The sequence below is a fragment of the Ranitomeya imitator genome, chromosome 1 (assembly GCF_032444005.1).
Source record: "Ranitomeya imitator isolate aRanImi1 chromosome 1, aRanImi1.pri, whole genome shotgun sequence".
NCBI lineage: Eukaryota > Metazoa > Chordata > Amphibia > Anura > Dendrobatidae > Ranitomeya > Ranitomeya imitator.
Genome location: NC_091282.1, coordinates 968,428,501 through 968,448,125, shown reverse-complemented (window position 1 = coordinate 968,448,125; position 19,625 = coordinate 968,428,501).

The following is a 19,625-nucleotide window of genomic DNA, read 5'->3' as shown; positions in this document are numbered from 1 at the left end:
TCGCTTTTCCCAGAAGGCACCTGGAATATGCAAATTAGCCTCCTCAAGCTTGAATCCCTGGTTTGGCGATGCTTTCCAAGCAGCTGGTCCCGGCTGTACCCAACGATCTTCTAGCTTAGGGAGACTTCGCTTTTCCCAGAAGGCACCTGGAATATGCAAATTAGCCTCCTCAAGCTTGAATCCCTGGTTTGGCGATGCTTTCCAAGCAGCTGGTCCCGGCTGTACCCAACGATCTTCTAGCTTAGGGAGACTTCGCTTTTCCCAGTAGGCACCTGGAATATGCAAATTAGCCTCCTCAAGCTTGAATCCCTGGTTTGGCGATGCTTTCCAAGCAGCTGGTCCCGGCTGTACCCAACGATCTTCTAGCTTAGGGAGACTTCGCTTTTCCCAGAAGGCACCTGGAATATGCAAATTAGCCTCCTCAAGCTTGAATCCCTGGTTTGGAGATGCTTTCCAAGCAGCTGGTCCCGGCTGTACCCAACGATCTTCTAGCTTAGGGAGACTTCGCTTTTCCCAGAAGGCACCTGGAATATGCAAATTAGCCTCCTCAAGCTTGAATCCCTGGTTTGGCGATGCTTTCCAAGCAGCTGGTCCCGGCTGTACCCAACGATCTTCTAGCTTAGGGAGACTTCGCTTTTCCCAGAAGGCACCTGGAATATGCAAATTAGCCTCCTCAAGCTTGAATCCCTGGTTTGGCGATGCTTTCCAAGCAGCTGGTCCCGGCTGTACCCAACGATCTTCTAGCTTAGGGAGACTTCGCTTTTCCCAGAAGGCACCTGGAATATGCAAATTAGCCTCCTCAAGCTTGAATCCCTGGTTTGGCGATGCTTTCCAAGCAGCTGGTCCCGGCTGTACCCAACGATCTTCTAGCTTAGGGAGACTTCGCTTTTCCCAGAAGGCACCTGGAATATGCAAATTAGCCTCCTCAAGCTTGAATCCCTGGTTTGGCGATGCTTTCCAAGCAGCTGGTCCCGGCTGTACCCAACGATCTTCTAGCTTAGGGAGACTTCGCTTTTCCCAGTAGGCACCTGGAATATGCAAATTAGCCTCCTCAAGCTTGAATCCCTGGTTTGGAGATGCTTTCCAAGCAGCTGGTCCCGGCTGTACCCAACGATCTTCTAGCTTAGGGAGACTTCGCTTTTCCCAGAAGGCACCTGGAATATGCAAATTAGCCTCCTCAAGCTTGAATCCCTGGTTTGGCGATGCTTTCCAAGCAGCTGGTCCCGGCTGTACCCAACGATCTTCTAGCTTAGGGAGACTTCGCTTTTCCCAGAAGGCACCTGGAATATGCAAATTAGCCTCCTCAAGCTTGAATCCCTGGTTTGGCGATGCTTTCCAAGCAGCTGGTCCCGGCTGTACCCAACGATCTTCTAGCTTAGGGAGACTTCGCTTTTCCCAGAAGGCACCTGGAATATGCAAATTAGCCTCCTCAAGCTTGAATCCCTGGTTTGGCGATGCTTTCCAAGCAGCTGGTCCCGGCTGTACCCAACGATCTTCTAGCTTAGGGAGACTTCGCTTTTCCCAGAAGGCACCTGGAATATGCAAATTAGCCTCCTCAAGCTTGAATCCCTGGTTTGGCGATGCTTTCCAAGCAGCTGGTCCCGGCTGTACCCAACGATCTTCTAGCTTAGGGAGACTTCGCTTTTCCCAGAAGGCACCTGGAATATGCAAATTAGCCTCCTCAAGCTTGAATCCCTGGTTTGGCGATGCTTTCCAAGCAGCTGGTCCCGGCTGTACCCAACGATCTTCTAGCTTAGGGAGACTTCGCTTTTCCCAGAAGGCACCTGGAATATGCAAATTAGCCTCCTCAAGCTTGAATCCCTGGTTTGGCGATGCTTTCCAAGCAGCTGGTCCCGGCTGTACCCAACGATCTTCTAGCTTAGGGAGACTTCGCTTTTCCCAGTAGGCACCTGGAATATGCAAATTAGCCTCCTCAAGCTTGAATCCCTGGTTTGGCGATGCTTTCCAAGCAGCTGGTCCCGGCTGTACCCAACGATCTTCTAGCTTAGGGAGACTTCGCTTTTCCCAGAAGGCACCTGGAATATGCAAATTAGCCTCCTCAAGCTTGAATCCCTGGTTTGGAGATGCTTTCCAAGCAGCTGGTCCCGGCTGTACCCAACGATCTTCTAGCTTAGGGAGACTTCGCTTTTCCCAGAAGGCACCTGGAATATGCAAATTAGCCTCCTCAAGCTTGAATCCCTGGTTTGGCGATGCTTTCCAAGCAGCTGGTCCCGGCTGTACCCAACGATCTTCTAGCTTAGGGAGACTTCGCTTTTCCCAGAAGGCACCTGGAATATGCAAATTAGCCTCCTCAAGCTTGAATCCCTGGTTTGGCGATGCTTTCCAAGCAGCTGGTCCCGGCTGTACCCAACGATCTTCTAGCTTAGGGAGACTTCGCTTTTCCCAGAAGGCACCTGGAATATGCAAATTAGCCTCCTCAAGCTTGAATCCCTGGTTTGGCGATGCTTTCCAAGCAGCTGGTCCCGGCTGTACCCAACGATCTTCTAGCTTAGGGAGACTTCGCTTTTCCCAGAAGGCACCTGGAATATGCAAATTAGCCTCCTCAAGCTTGAATCCCTGGTTTGGCGATGCTTTCCAAGCAGCTGGTCCCGGCTGTACCCAACGATCTTCTAGCTTAGGGAGACTTCGCTTTTCCCAGTAGGCACCTGGAATATGCAAATTAGCCTCCTCAAGCTTGAATCCCTGGTTTGGAGATGCTTTCCAAGCAGCTGGTCCCGGCTGTACCCAACGATCTTCTAGCTTAGGGAGACTTCGCTTTTCCCAGAAGGCACCTGGAATATGCAAATTAGCCTCCTCAAGCTTGAATCCCTGGTTTGGCGATGCTTTCCAAGCAGCTGGTCCCGGCTGTACCCAACGATCTTCTAGCTTAGGGAGACTTCGCTTTTCCCAGAAGGCACCTGGAATATGCAAATTAGCCTCCTCAAGCTTGAATCCCTGGTTTGGCGATGCTTTCCAAGCAGCTGGTCCCGGCTGTACCCAACGATCTTCTAGCTTAGGGAGACTTCGCTTTTCCCAGAAGGCACCTGGAATATGCAAATTAGCCTCCTCAAGCTTGAATCCCTGGTTTGGCGATGCTTTCCAAGCAGCTGGTCCCGGCTGTACCCAACGATCTTCTAGCTTAGGGAGACTTCGCTTTTCCCAGAAGGCACCTGGAATATGCAAATTAGCCTCCTCAAGCTTGAATCCCTGGTTTGGCGATGCTTTCCAAGCAGCTGGTCCCGGCTGTACCCAACGATCTTCTAGCTTAGGGAGACTTCGCTTTTCCCAGAAGGCACCTGGAATATGCAAATTAGCCTCCTCAAGCTTGAATCCCTGGTTTGGCGATGCTTTCCAAGCAGCTGGTCCCGGCTGTACCCAACGATCTTCTAGCTTAGGGAGACTTCGCTTTTCCCAGAAGGCACCTGGAATATGCAAATTAGCCTCCTCAAGCTTGAATCCCTGGTTTGGCGATGCTTTCCAAGCAGCTGGTCCCGGCTGTACCCAACGATCTTCTAGCTTAGGGAGACTTCGCTTTTCCCAGTAGGCACCTGGAATATGCAAATTAGCCTCCTCAAGCTTGAATCCCTGGTTTGGCGATGCTTTCCAAGCAGCTGGTCCCGGCTGTACCCAACGATCTTCTAGCTTAGGGAGACTTCGCTTTTCCCAGAAGGCACCTGGAATATGCAAATTAGCCTCCTCAAGCTTGAATCCCTGGTTTGGAGATGCTTTCCAAGCAGCTGGTCCCGGCTGTACCCAACGATCTTCTAGCTTAGGGAGACTTCGCTTTTCCCAGAAGGCACCTGGAATATGCAAATTAGCCTCCTCAAGCTTGAATCCCTGGTTTGGCGATGCTTTCCAAGCAGCTGGTCCCGGCTGTACCCAACGATCTTCTAGCTTAGGGAGACTTCGCTTTTCCCAGAAGGCACCTGGAATATGCAAATTAGCCTCCTCAAGCTTGAATCCCTGGTTTGGCGATGCTTTCCAAGCAGCTGGTCCCGGCTGTACCCAACGATCTTCTAGCTTAGGGAGACTTCGCTTTTCCCAGAAGGCACCTGGAATATGCAAATTAGCCTCCTCAAGCTTGAATCCCTGGTTTGGCGATGCTTTCCAAGCAGCTGGTCCCGGCTGTACCCAACGATCTTCTAGCTTAGGGAGACTTCGCTTTTCCCAGAAGGCACCTGGAATATGCAAATTAGCCTCCTCAAGCTTGAATCCCTGGTTTGGCGATGCTTTCCAAGCAGCTGGTCCCGGCTGTACCCAACGATCTTCTAGCTTAGGGAGACTTCGCTTTTCCCAGAAGGCACCTGGAATATGCAAATTAGCCTCCTCAAGCTTGAATCCCTGGTTTGGCGATGCTTTCCAAGCAGCTGGTCCCGGCTGTACCCAACGATCTTCTAGCTTAGGGAGACTTCGCTTTTCCCAGTAGGCACATGGAATATGCAAATTAGCCTCCTCAAGCTTGAATCCCTGGTTTGGCGATGCTTTCCAAGCAGCTGGTCCCGGCTGTACCCAACGATCTTCTAGCTTAGGGAGACTTCGCTTTTCCCAGAAGGCACCTGGAATATGCAAATTAGCCTCCTCAAGCTTGAATCCCTGGTTTGGCGATGCTTTCCAAGCAGCTGGTCCCGGCTGTACCCAACGATCTTCTAGCTTAGGGAGACTTCGCTTTTCCCAGTAGGCACCTGGAATATGCAAATTAGCCTCCTCAAGCTTGAATCCCTGGTTTGGCGATGCTTTCCAAGCAGCTGGTCCCGGCTGTACCCAACGATCTTCTAGCTTAGGGAGACTTCGCTTTTCCCAGAAGGCACCTGGAATATGCAAATTAGCCTCCTCAAGCTTGAATCCCTGGTTTGGCGATGCTTTCCAAGCAGCTGGTCCCGGCTGTACCCAACGATCTTCTAGCTTAGGGAGACTTCGCTTTTCCCAGAAGGCACCTGGAACATGCAAATTAGCCTCCTCAAGCTTGAATCCCTGGTTTGGCGATGCTTTCCAAGCAGCTGGTCCCGGCTGTACCCAACGATCTTCTAGCTTAGGGAGACTTCGCTTTTCCCAGAAGGCACCTGGAATATGCAAATTAGCCTCCTCAAGCTTGAATCCCTGGTTTGGCGATGCTTTCCAAGCAGCTGGTCCCGGCTGTACCCAACGATCTTCTAGCTTAGGGAGACTTCGCTTTTCCCAGAAGGCACCTGGAATATGCAAATTAGCCTCCTCAAGCTTGAATCCCTGGTTTGGCGATGCTTTCCAAGCAGCTGGTCCCGGCTGTACCCAACGATCTTCTAGCTTAGGGAGACTTCGCCTTTCCCAGTAGGCACCTGGAATATGCAAATTAGCCTCCTCAAGCTTGAATCCCTGGTTTGGCGATGCTTTCCAAGCAGCTGGTCCCGGCTGTACCCAACGATCTTCTAGCTTAGGGAGACTTCGCTTTTCCCAGAAGGCACCTGGAATATGCAAATTAGCCTCCTCAAGCTTGAATCCCTGGTTTGGCGATGCTTTCCAAGCAGCTGGTCCCGGCTGTACCCAACGATCTTCTAGCTTAGGGAGACTTCGCTTTTCCCAGAAGGCACCTGGAATATGCAAATTAGCCTCCTCAAGCTTGAATCCCTGGTTTGGCGATGCTTTCCAAGCAGCTGGTCCCGGCTGTACCCAACGATCTTCTAGCTTAGGGAGACTTCGCTTTTCCCAGAAGGCACCTGGAATATGCAAATTAGCCTCCTCAAGCTTGAATCCCTGGTTTGGCGATGCTTTCCAAGCAGCTGGTCCCGGCTGTACCCAATGATCTTCTAGCTTAGGGAGACTTCGCTTTTCCCAGAAGGCACCTGGAATATGCAAATTAGCCTCCTCAAGCTTGAATCCCTGGTTTGGCGATGCTTTCCAAGCAGCTGGTCCCGGCTGTACCCAACGATCTTCTAGCTTAGGGAGACTTCGCTTTTCCCAGTAGGCACCTGGAATATGCAAATTAGCCTCCTCAAGCTTGAATCCCTGGTTTGGCGATGCTTTCCAAGCAGCTGGTCCCGGCTGTACCCAACGATCTTCTAGCTTAGGGAGACTTCGCTTTTCCCAGAAGGCACCTGGAATATGCAAATTAGCCTCCTCAAGCTTGAATCCCTGGTTTGGCGATTCTTTCCAAGCAGCTGGTCCCGGCTGTACCCAACGATCTTCTAGCTTAGGGAGACTTCGCTTTTCCCAGAAGGCACCTGGAATATGCAAATTAGCCTCCTCAAGCTTGAATCCCTGGTTTGGCGATGCTTTCCAAGCAGCTGGTCCCGGCTGTACCCAACGATCTTCTAGCTTAGGGAGACTTCGCTTTTCCCAGAAGGCACCTGGAATATGCAAATTAGCCTCCTCAAGCTTGAATCCCTGGTTTGGCGATGCTTTCCAAGCAGCTGGTCCCGGCTGTACCCAACGATCTTCTAGCTTAGGGAGACTTCGCTTTTCCCAGAAGGCACCTGGAATATGCAAATTAGCCTCCTCAAGCTTGAATCCCTGGTTTGGCGATGCTTTCCAAGCAGCTGGTCCCGGCTGTACCCAACGATCTTCTAGCTTAGGGAGACTTCGCTTTTCCCACAAGGCACCTGGAATATGCAAATTAGCCTCCTCAAGCTTGAATCCCTGGTTTGGCGATGCTTTCCAAGCAGCTGGTCCCGGCTGTACCCAACGATCTTCTAGCTTAGGGAGACTTCGCTTTTCCCACAAGGCACCTGGAATATGCAAATTAGCCTCCTCAAGCTTGAATCCCTGGTTTGGCGATGCTTTCCAAGCAGCTGGTCCCGGCTGTACCCAACGATCTTCTAGCTTAGGGAGACTTCGCTTTTCCCAGAAGGCACCTGGAATATGCAAATTAGCCTCCTCAAGCTTGAATCCCTGGTTTGGCGATGCTTTCCAAGCAGCTGGTCCCGGCTGTACCCAACGATCTTCTAGCTTAGGGAGACTTCGCTTTTCCCAGAAGGCACCTGGAATATGCAAATTAGCCTCCTCAAGCTTGAATCCCTGGTTTGGCGATGCTTTCCAAGCAGCTGGTCCCGGCTGTACCCAACGATCTTCTAGCTTAGGGAGACTTCGCTTTTCCCAGAAGGCACCTGGAATATGCAAATTAGCCTCCTCAAGCTTGAATCCCTGGTTTGGCGATGCTTTCCAAGCAGCTGGTCCCGGCTGTACCCAACGATCTTCTAGCTTAGGGAGACTTCGCTTTTCCCAGAAGGCACCTGGAATATGCAAATTAGCCTCCTCAAGCTTGAATCCCTGGTTTGGCGATGTTTCCAAGCAGCTGGTCCCGGCTGTACCCAACGATCTTCTAGCTTAGGGAGACTTCGCTTTTCCCAGAAGGCACCTGGAATATGCAAATTAGCCTCCTCAAGCTTGAATCCCTGGTTTGGCGATGCTTTCCAAGCAGCTGGTCCCGGCTGTACCCAACGATCTTCTAGCTTAGGGAGACTTCGCTTTTCCCAGTAGGCACCTGGAATATGCAAATTAGCCTCCTCAAGCTTGAATCCCTGGTTTGGCGATGCTTTCCAAGCAGCTGGTCCCGGCTGTACCCAACGATCTTCTAGCTTAGGGAGACTTCGCTTTTCCCAGAAGGCACCTGGAATATGCAAATTAGCCTCCTCAAGCTTGAATCCCTGGTTTGGCGATGCTTTCCAAGCAGCTGGTCCCGGCTGTACCCAACGATCTTCTAGCTTAGGGAGACTTCGCTTTTCCCAGAAGGCACCTGGAATATGCAAATTAGCCTCCTCAAGCTTGAATCCCTGGTTTGGCGATGCTTTCCAAGCAGCTGGTCCCGGCTGTACCCAACGATCTTCTAGCTTAGGGAGACTTCGCTTTTCCCAGAAGGCACCTGGAATATGCAAATTAGCCTCCTCAAGCTTGAATCCCTGGTTTGGCGATGCTTTCCAAGCAGCTGGTCCCGGCTGTACCCAACGATCTTCTAGCTTAGGGAGACTTCGCTTTTCCCAGAAGGCACCTGGAATATGCAAATTAGCCTCCTCAAGCTTGAATCCCTGGTTTGGCGATGCTTTCCAAGCAGCTGGTCCCGGCTGTACCCAACGATCTTCTAGCTTAGGGAGACTTCGCTTTTCCCAGAAGGCACCTGGAATATGCAAATTAGCCTCCTCAAGCTTGAATCCCTGGTTTGGCGATGCTTTCCAAGCAGCTGGTCCCGGCTGTACCCAACGATCTTCTAGCTTAGGGAGACTTCGCTTTTCCCAGAAGGCACCTGGAATATGCAAATTAGCCTCCTCAAGCTTGAATCCCTGGTTTGGCGATGCTTTCCAAGCAGCTGGTCCCGGCTGTACCCAACGATCTTCTAGCTTAGGGAGACTTCGCTTTTCCCAGAAGGCACCTGGAATATGCAAATTAGCCTCCTCAAGCTTGAATCCCTGGTTTGGCGATGCTTTCCAAGCAGCTGGTCCCGGCTGTACCCAACGATCTTCTAGCTTAGGGAGACTTCGCTTTTCCCAGAAGGCACCTGGAATATGCAAATTAGCCTCCTCAAGCTTGAATCCCTGGTTTGGCGATGCTTTCCAAGCAGCTGGTCCCGGCTGTACCCAACGATCTTCTAGCTTAGGGAGACTTCGCTTTTCCAGAAGGCACCTGGAATATGCAAATTAGCCTCCTCAAGCTTGAATCCCTGGTTTGGCGATGCTTTCCAAGCAGCTGGTCCCGGCTGTACCCAACGATCTTCTAGCTTAGGGAGACTTCGCTTTTCCCAGAAGGCACCTGGAATATGCAAATTAGCCTCCTCAAGCTTGAATCCCTGGTTTGGCGATGCTTTCCAAGCAGCTGGTCCCGGCTGTACCCAACGATCTTCTAGCTTAGGGAGACTTCGCTTTTCCCAGAAGGCACCTGGAATATGCAAATTAGCCTCCTCAAGCTTGAATCCCTGGTTTGGCGATGCTTTCCAAGCAGCTGGTCCCGGCTGTACCCAACGATCTTCTAGCTTAGGGAGACTTCGCTTTTCCCAGAAGGCACCTGGAATATGCAAATTAGCCTCCTCAAGCTTGAATCCCTGGTTTGGCGATGCTTTCCAAGCAGCTGGTCCCGGCTGTACCCAACGATCTTCTAGCTTAGGGAGACTTCGCTTTTCCCAGAAGGCACATGGAATATGCAAATTAGCCTCCTCAAGCTTGAATCCCTGGTTTGGCGATGCTTTCCAAGCAGCTGGTCCCGGCTGTACCCAACGATCTTCTAGCTTAGGGAGACTTCGCTTTTCCCAGAAGGCACCTGGAATATGCAAATTAGCCTCCTCAAGCTTGAATCCCTGGTTTGGCGATGCTTTCCAAGCAGCTGGTCCCGGCTGTACCCAACGATCTTCTAGCTTAGGGAGACTTCGCTTTTCCCAGAAGGCACCTGGAATATGCAAATTAGCCTCCTCAAGCTTGAATCCCTGGTTTGGCGATGCTTTCCAAGCAGCTGGTCCCGGCTGTACCCAACGATCTTCTAGCTTAGGGAGACTTCGCTTTTCCCAGAAGGCACCTGGAATATGCAAATTAGCCTCCTCAAGCTTGAATCCCTGGTTTGGCGATGCTTTCCAAGCAGCTGGTCCCGGCTGTACCCAACGATCTTCTAGCTTAGGAGACTTCGCTTTTCCCAGAAGGCACCTGGAATATGCAAATTAGCCTCCTCAAGCTTGAATCCCTGGTTTGGCGATGCTTTCCAAGCAGCTGGTCCCGGCTGTACCCAACGATCTTCTAGCTTAGGGAGACTTCGCTTTTCCCAGAAGGCACCTGGAATATGCAAATTAGCCTCCTCAAGCTTGAATCCCTGGTTTGGCGATGCTTTCCAAGCAGCTGGTCCCGGCTGTACCCAACGATCTTCTAGCTTAGGGAGACTTCGCTTTTCCCAGTAGGCACCTGGAATATGCAAATTAGCCTCCTCAAGCTTGAATCCCTGGTTTGGCGATGCTTTCCAAGCAGCTGGTCCCGGCTGTACCCAACGATCTTCTAGCTTAGGGAGACTTCGCTTTTCCCAGTAGGCACCTGGAATATGCAAATTAGCCTCCTCAAGCTTGAATCCTGGTTTGGCGATGCTTTTTCCAAGCAGCTGGTCCGGGCTGTACCCAACGATCTTCTAGCTTAGGGAGACTTCGCTTTTCCCAGAAGGCACCTGGAATATGCAAATTAGCCTCCTCAAGCTTGAATCCCTGGTTTGGTGATGCTTTCCAAGCAGCTGGTCCGGGCTGTACCCAACGATCTTCTAGCTTAGGGAGACTTCGCTTTTCCCAGAAGGCACCTGGAATATGCAAATTAGCCTCCTCAAGCTTGAATCCCTGGTTTGGTGATGCTTTCCAAGCAGCTGGTCCGGGCTGTACCCAACGATCTTCTAGCTTAGGGAGACTTCGCTTTTCCCAGAAGGCACCTGGAATATGCAAATTACCCTCCTCAAGCTTGAATCCCTGGTTTGGTGATGCTTTCCAAGCAGCTGGTCCGGGCTGTACCCAACGATCTTCTAGCTTAGGGAGACTTCGCTTTTCCCAGAAGGCACCTGGAATATGCAAATTACCCTCCTCAAGCTTGAATCCCTGGTTTGGTGATGCTTTCCAAGCAGCTGGTCCGGGCTGTACCCAACGATCTTCTAGCTTAGGGAGACTTCGCTTTTCCCAGAAGTCACCTGGAATATGCAAATTAGCCTCCTCAAGCTTGAATCCCTGGTTAGCTTGAATCCCTGGTTTTTGGAGTACGTACCTGAAAACACAGGAAAAGTCTGAGCCTTCCCTTGCTTATTCTTCTGCTGCAGTATTGGCCTCTTCCTCCCACTCCCGATCAACCGGGCCACCTGGATCCCCACAAAGAGAGGATGTGACAGCACCACCACCAGCAGTGTCATTGAGCATCTCCACCTCATCCCATTGAAGCGTTCATATTCTACATGTGGCCTCACAAGTGAATTCTAAAGGATAAACAATACATTAGGATCACGGGAACTACAGAACATGGTTTGCAGCCGCCACTACTTTTCCAAGTGGGCCATCCCTACCCTGCACCAGTATGAACATGCTGCGGACAAAATCAGATATGGACTGCTCAATGCCATCAATGTGAAAGTCCACATCACCATCAAAACATGGACTAGTAAGCACGGGCAGGGACGTTCGAGAGATATAACTACCTACTGGGGAAATGTGGTGGCTGGGCCTGAGGCAGAAAGTGTTTTGATGTATGTCCAACCACCACAGAGGATTGCTGGATGTTTTTGAAATGATTTTCTGTCCATGTTGCCTCCTACTCTGCTTCCTCCAACACCTCCTCACCCTGTCAACTTAGTGCTTGCACCACCAACTTCAGAAGAGCCAGGGGTAAACTAGAACAGGCTGGACTGAAACTCATCTATTTGTGGGAAAAATCCCACATAGCGCAGCAGCTGTGGATGGGGATCAAACACAGATGTGTGGTTGGTACCGATAAACATCAAGCCCGGCCTGGTGGTGTGCGATAATGGGTGAAATCTTGTAGCAGCTCTGGGCTTGGCAGGTTTAACGCACATTCCTTGCCTAGCTCATGTGCTGAATTTTGTGGTGCAGAGCTTTAATTATACAGAAATATCAGAACTGTTGCTGAAAGTGCTGTGTTCTAACCTTGCTGCTACTTGCCTGTCTGCCCTGCAGCTTCACTTCTGCCTTTCTGCTCATGACATACCAACAAGATGGAACTTCATCTTGTACATGCTGGAGACAGTGCAAGCAGCAGCAGGCGATACTGGAGTTTAAACTGAAGTATGCATGGCTTGGTTGTTCTGCGGAACAACACCACTTCAAGACCAATGAGTGGGCCTTCATGCGCACAGTGTGCGCAGTGTTAAAGTACCCCAAAAACATGGCCAGCGCTGATGATGCCATCATCAGAGTTACTATCCAATGTCTATGCCTCCTAGAGAAAAAAATAGCTTCAGGCGATGATGGATTTGGTTGTGGCACAGGAGGAAGACTAGGAAGAACAGGGGACATTCACACCATTTTCAGGCCAGACGTCCATTCATGTCTTGGCGGTTGAGTTCCTGCACAAACAGCAGCCAGGTACACAAGTGTCTAGCCAGGGCACAGTTTTGGAGGAGCAGGATGAGGAACAACTGTGTTCATAGCAGGGTGGCACTCAAAGCAGCTCTCGGGCATCACTGGGGCATGGTTGGAGGGATACAGATACACACATAAGGCAATACATGCTGCTGTGCCTGCGCAATGACCACTGAGTTGCACGAATTGTTGCAAGTACTGATTACTGAGTGGCCACAATGTTGGATACCTGCTACAAGCATAACTTGCCATTCTTAATTCTGTCACTAGAGCAAGATTGGAAAATGTATGAATATAAGTATAAGTGCACACTGGTAGATGCACAACTGACGGCATCCTTACCTGACCGCGGGGGCTCAGTGTAAGCACAAGTCAAAAGAGGATGAAGTCGCCAACACAGTTGGGCAACTGTTTCCACCTCTGAAGGCAGTGTAAGCATGGCAGAAAGGTGGAAAACCTTATTCATCACCACCACCTGATATGGTCCCTATTAGCAGGAAGCAGCATTTAGGTTATGCCTGTGTAGCAACTCACTCGGAATTAATAGGTTAGACACTAAAAAAGGTATAGGTGGACAGTTGAAAACACCTGTGTTAAGGTAGACGGACTGCAGCCAGAAAACAGAACCCAACCACCCAGAGAAAAGTTGTGTTTCATGTGGCTCAGCAGAAAAAAAAGACATCCACAAAACACAAGTTCAAGGGATCAAATCTACGAGCATGACAATTTCAGCAACATGGGAGAAGAGTATGTGTCCACACGTCTCCACATACTGAGTGATGGGTCTGGCCCATTTAACTTCTGGATCTCCAAATTGGACACATGGCCTGAGCTTGCCCTTTTGTGCTTTGGAGGTGCTGGACTGCCCTGTGGAAAGTGTACTGTTAGAATGTGTATTTAGCACAGTCTTTTCTTCACTTCTCGCTAGTGTTATCGGTCACCAATTAGATCTCAGTGCACGTTATGGTATCATATTATACTATTATACTTTTTCTCTATTTGTTCCACTCCTGGTTTTGGCTTACAAATACTGATGTAAAATACTGACCAAATACTGCTAGTGTGATGGCAGCCTTAAAAAGAGAAAACAAAGTAGTTTGACAATAAATGGCTTCACCCAACCACTAACCATGACTGGAGAAAAAGTTTTGGTGTTATCATTCATATTCTCTGAAAAAAAGGCCAAGAAAGCAATAACTCTGCTGAGGTATGTAAACTTTTGAGCACAACTGTAGATTATCCCATGTGATCTTGTGGAGCTACAAGAATATTGTGATGCGACACACTTCAGGATCTCATGGCATACATGGTGAACTAGTCATTGCCAAAAGCACAGGCAAAGAGTCAAGTAAAGACTGCAGTGATAGGTTATGGAGCGAATGGAAAAAACAGAATTGATCCATTCCAGTATGGAGTGAATGAAGGTACAATGAGGAGCTCTGAAGCAGCAGGCAAAGTTGAGTATGATAATTTAGTGTTGTTGAACCACTTCCAGGACCATGCATTTATTTTACTTTGGGGTCTGAAGATTTCAAAGTTTAATGTTTTTTTTTTTTATGACAACCAGGGCACATTTTCATCAAATAAATTCTATGGTAATTAAATTTCCCAGACGAATTTGAGCAATTTTGCCAAAATTGAATTACGGCAGACTCATTTATCTATAATTAAGAGATGCAATGAGTTAGTGTAGATTTGCCAGGTTATGGATAACCCCATCCTTCCCACTAAGTTCCACTCATAAAAAATTATGCTCTAAATGACAATTTATAAGAAGTGTTCATTTCCGTTAAATTGGTACATTAGAATTAGTGATGAGAGCGAGTGCTTGTTACTTGAGTTTGACAAGGGTGCTCGGGTATGCACCGAGTATCACGGGTGCTCGAGTGACATGTTTGAGTCCCTGCTCCTGCATGTTTCCCAACTGTTGGATAGCTACAAAACATGTGGAGGTTGCCTGACACACACGGGCAATTCCCATATGTTTTGTGGCTGTCTGACATCTGCAAAACATGCGACCGAGGGCACTCGAATATGTCACTTGAGCTCAAGTGATACTCTATGAATACCCGAGCACCCTAAGAAAACTCGAGTAATGAGCATTGCGCTCATCGCTAATTAGAATATGTTATGCACCAATCTTAGACAGTAAAATCTGTTTTACTAAGTGTTCTATAGTTGTGAGTATATAGAGTTATTATAGAGTGAATTATCAATTAGCAGAAAGCAGCTGGTAAGATGATTTTTGGCAACCAGCAGACTGGATAACACTAAGATGTGTTTTTTTTTTTCTTCAGGTCTTTCGAGCAGATGAAGATAATATGGGGGATGGTTGTTCTCAAAAGTTGGCATCTGCCAAATACCTACGAGTTTTGATGCTCATTCTGATTCCATGTATTTGTGCTTTAATATTGTTGCTGGTTATTCTGCTCAGTTTTGTAGGTAAGTAGAATACTTTTTAACTTTTTGCTAACTGACCGAACAGTGACCCAACTTGAAGCCCCCTTAACTCCAGTTGAAAATCTGTAACAGGACCATTCAACTACAATGTGTCATATAAAGTGGTATTTTCTGTGGCAGAGCAGCTTTGAGGCCAAGATGTGATTGCTGACTCTGGAAAGCCTTTAAGTATGAACTAAAACGTCTCTTGAGAGCAAAATTACCTAAGACACTGTTGGAGTCAAAAGACAGACCAAAATCTGTTTCATTTGATATCACACACAAGTCGCATTGGGGGATTGCATTGTTTATAAGGATGAATTATCTCAAAAACTAGAACCAATTCAGCAAAAGTAATGAGATTTTTGAATTTAGCACCCTCAAAATACCCTAAATCCATTAAAATAAAACCTTAGCATCTGCAAAAAATTTTTGGGGGGAGACCTGTGTAATGGCATCACAGGGTTTGAATGGCTGAGATTGTAATTTTTATATGATTGCACCATTTTTTATTTTATCTTGCTTCAAAATTACAATTTAAAATCTACTATATAAAGCTGAATGTGTGTGTGTATGTGTGTATGTCCGGGATTGGCATCTGCACCGTCGCAGCTACAGCCACAAAATTTTGCACAGTCACACGTCTGGACCCTGAGAGCGTCATAGGCTATATTGTGAGGCGAAATTTTAACCCCGCGTGTTCCAATTCACCAAACAATTTTGCCCCTATCTACATAATGGGGAAAAAAGTGAAAGGAAGAGTGTTGGAAGCGTCGCAGCTACAGCAACAACATTTTGCACAGTCACACGTCTGGACCCTGAGAGCGTCATAGGCTACGTTGTGAGGTGAAATATTAACCCCGCGCTTTCCAATTCACCAAACAATTTTGCCCCTATCTACATAATGGGGAAAAAGTGAAAGGAAAAGTGTTGGAGGAGTCGCAGCTACAGCCACAAAATTTTGCACAGTCACACGTCTGGACCCCGAGAGCGTCATAGGCTATATTGTGAGGCGAAATTTTAACCCCGCGCGTTCCAATTCACCAAACAATTTTGCCCCTATCTACATAATGGGGAAAAAAGTGAAAGGAAAAGTGTTGGAAGCGTCGCAGCTACAGCAACAAAATTTTGCACAGTCACACGTCTGGACCCCGAGAGCATCATAGGCTATGTTGTGAGGTGAAATATTAACCTCGCGCTTTCCAATTCACCAAACAATTTTGCCCCTATCTACGTAATGGGGAAAAAAGTGAAAGGAAAAGTGTTGGAGGAGTCGCAGCTACAGAAACTAAATTTTGCACAGTCACACGTCGGGACCCTGAGAGCGTCATAGGCTTCGTTGTGAGGTGAAATTTTAACCCCGCGCTTTCCAATTCACCAAACAATTTTGCCCCTATCTACATAATGGGAAAAAATGAAAGGAAAAGTGTAGGAGGCAAATTGACAGTTGCCAGATGTGAACAAGGGGGACTTAAAGAATGAGAGTGATGGCGCCAAAGAGTATATACCGTACAGTTGCTAAGGTGGGGCCTCGACATGGGATACTCACCACACACGGGGATATGAACACACACAAAATGCGCCACACACTACCACGTGCTTGAACACATATTACCCTCAGCACACATTTCACCACAAATACACCAACCTCGCCACATAAAAGTCAAAACACAAAAGTCGCCACTCAAAACTCGCCACGCGCTGAACTCGCCACATGCAAAAACTAGGCTCTTGCAACACTCGCCACAAGTGCAAAATTCTCCTCATGAAAAACTTGCCACACGCAAAACTTGCACACGCGGAAAAATTGCCACATGCACAAAAGTTGCAACACATGCAAAAGTTGCCTCACACAAAACTTGCACATACTCAAAAGGCACCACACATAATACTCGCAACGCGCAAAACTCGCCATGCGCAAAACTTGCTGCACACAACTTGCTACACTAACCTGTCACATGTAACTCGACACACAAAAAGTTGCTACACGCATGTTGCTACACAAAACTCATCTCACAAAAGTCGCTACATGCATGTCGCCACACGCAACTCAACACACACAACTTGACAAACGAAACTCACCCTAAAACACACACAAGTCTGGTATTATCCTTCAAAAATAAAAATCTGATTAATAAGCAGACAAACTACAAGAGCAACAAATGTACCATATAGGAAATACGGCAGCTGTCAGTCACATGACCTGTCTATTATGTGTATGTGTGAGCTAATATATACTGCCAGGGGGAGGGCTTCCTGTTGGCTGGGGATTTATCAGGCTGCCAATTTAGCTTACAAATACTGAGGTAAAAATACTGAGCAAATAACGTGTGAACGAGGTCTAATACAGGAGGAGATGACACACAGGTATATACTATATACAGGGGAGATGACACACAGATATATACTATATACAGGAGAGATGACACACAGGTATATACTATATAGAGGAGGAGATGACATATAGGTACATATATATACAGGAGGAGATGACATACAGGTATATACTATATACAGGAGGAGATGACATACAGGTATATGCTATATATAGAAGATGACATGCAGGTATATACTATATGCAGGAGGAGATGACACTCAGATATATACTGTATACAGGGGAGATGACACACAGGTATATACTATATACAGGAGGAGATGACATACAGGTATATGCTATATATAGAAGATGACATGCAGGTATATACTATATGCAGGAGGAGATGACACTCAGATATATACTATAACAGGGGAGATGACACACAGGTATATACTATATACAGGAGGAGATGACATACAGGTATATACTATATATAGAAGGAGATGACATTCAGGTATATACTATATATAGGGGAGATGACACACAGCAGGTATATACTATATACAGGGGAGATGACATACAGGTATATACTATATACAGGAGATGACATACAGATGTATACTATATATAAGGGAGATGACAAACATGTATATACTGAGGTGATGAGGTGAAAATGAGAGGTGTGAGGTGAAAATGAAAAGGTGTGAGTGCAAAATGAGAGAAGTGAGGAAAAATAGTGGAGTGATCAGAAAATGACAGATGTGAGGTTGAAATGACAAGTGTTAGGGGGGAATGAGAGGAGTGAGGGAGAAAATGAGGTGTGAGGGAGAAAATGAGAGGTGTGAGGGGGAAAATGAAAGATGTGATTGGGAAAATGAGAGGCGTGATGGGAAAATAAGAGAAGTGAGGTGCTATAACTAACCACAGATATTTACTATGCCCAGGCAACGCCGGGCTCTTCAGCTAGTTGTCTATATAATAAAATAGTATTCTGTGTGTCCACAGTGGATCTATCACCAGGTTTCACAATGCAAACTGACTACATCAATTAAAAACTCCTGACTAAGGCTACTTTCACACTAGCGTTTTCTGCAATCCGTCACAATGCGTCGTTTTGCAGAAAAAACGCATCCTGCAAAAGTGCTTGCAGGATGCGTTTTTTCCCCATTGACTTGTATTGACGACGCATTTGCGACGGATTGCCACACGTCGTATCCGTCGAGCGACGAATGCGTCGTGCTTTGGCGGACCGTCGGGAGCAAAAAACGCTACATGTAACGTTTTTTGCTCCTGACGGACCGCTTTTTCCGACCGTGCATGCGCGGCCGGAACTCCGCCCCCACCTCCCCGCACCTTACAATGGGGCAGCGGATGCGCCGGAGAAATGCATCCGCTGCGTCCATTGTGCAATGCGTTAAACGCTAGCGTCGGAATCTCTCTCCGACGCATTGCGACGGGGAGATTCCGACGCTAGTGTGAAAGAAACCTAAGTCCTTTATGAGGCTTGTGTACTTTGAAAATCCTTGTCAGAATAATTGTATAATTCCAATATTAAATTAAGCTTTTTATTAGTCCAGTTAGAGCTTGAAATAGCTCATGAGTAGTGTTGAGCATTTCGATACTGCAAATATCGGGTATTGGCCGATATTTGCTGTATCGGCCGATATTTGCTGTATCGGAATTCCGATACCGAGTTCCGATATTTTTGCGATATCGGAATCGGCGTGTGCGGTGCGTATGGTTCCAAGAGTCTGGAGGAGAGGAGACTCTCCTTCAGGCCATGGGATCCATATCCATGTAAAAAATAAAGAATCAAAATAAAAAATATGGATATACTCACCCCTCCGGCGAACCCTGGCTGTCACCGCTGCGAGCGTCTGCCTCCGTTCCTAAGAATGCAGTGAGTGAAGGACCTTCGATGACGTCGCGGTCACGTGAGAGGTCAGGTGACCGGTCACCTGACCGCAACGTCATCGAAGGTCCTTCACTCACTGCATTCTTAGGGACGGAGGCAGACGCTCGCAGCGGTGACAGCCAGGGTCCTTCGGAGGGGTGAGTATATCCATATTTTTATTCTTTATTTTTTACATGAATATGGATCCCAGGGCCTGAAGGAGAGTTTCCTCTCCTTCAGACCCTGGGAACTATCCAGGATACCTTCCGATATTTGTGTCCCATTGACTTGCATTGTTATCGTGTATCGGTATCGGCGATATCCGATATTTTTTGGATATCGGCCGATACCATCCGATACCGATACCTTTGAATATCGGAAGGTATCGCTCAACATTACTCATGAGTCCAAATATATTCTGTCTCTGCTCAGCCAGATTTGGTTCAGATGCATAAATCACGATAAATGGGCTGCGCTACTGTATTGACCAAATCTTCATCGAATTGAAAATAAGGTTTTAATGTTTTTGTTATTTGGTTTTTAAACTTTAGAAAGGCGCCAATTCGGTGCTATATGTGTTGTAATAAGATTGGTGACGATGTGTTCAATTCTGTACCAAAGCCCATTTATTGTGATTTATCCATCTGGATCAAGTATCTCCTGGAGGAACCCTTCCACCAGCCTTGGGGCAGCAGCAACGGATTTTCATACCTTTACAGGAGTTGTTCCTATCACTACTCCCACAGCTGAGCGTAACCAACACTTACCCACTCTCACTCCATATAGTATCACCCTGTTGTCTGTGCTCTGCTCACGCTCAAGGTTTCTTCACTCAGCCAGATTGAAAGATGCTGTATGTACTGATTAATGTGAAGTCTTAGCATCATCTGGTACAAGTGACACTGAGGAGCTGTCAATCAGACTAGGGGGGAAGAGATTGAGTTTAAACTTTCAAAAAATAATTATGCAGTCAT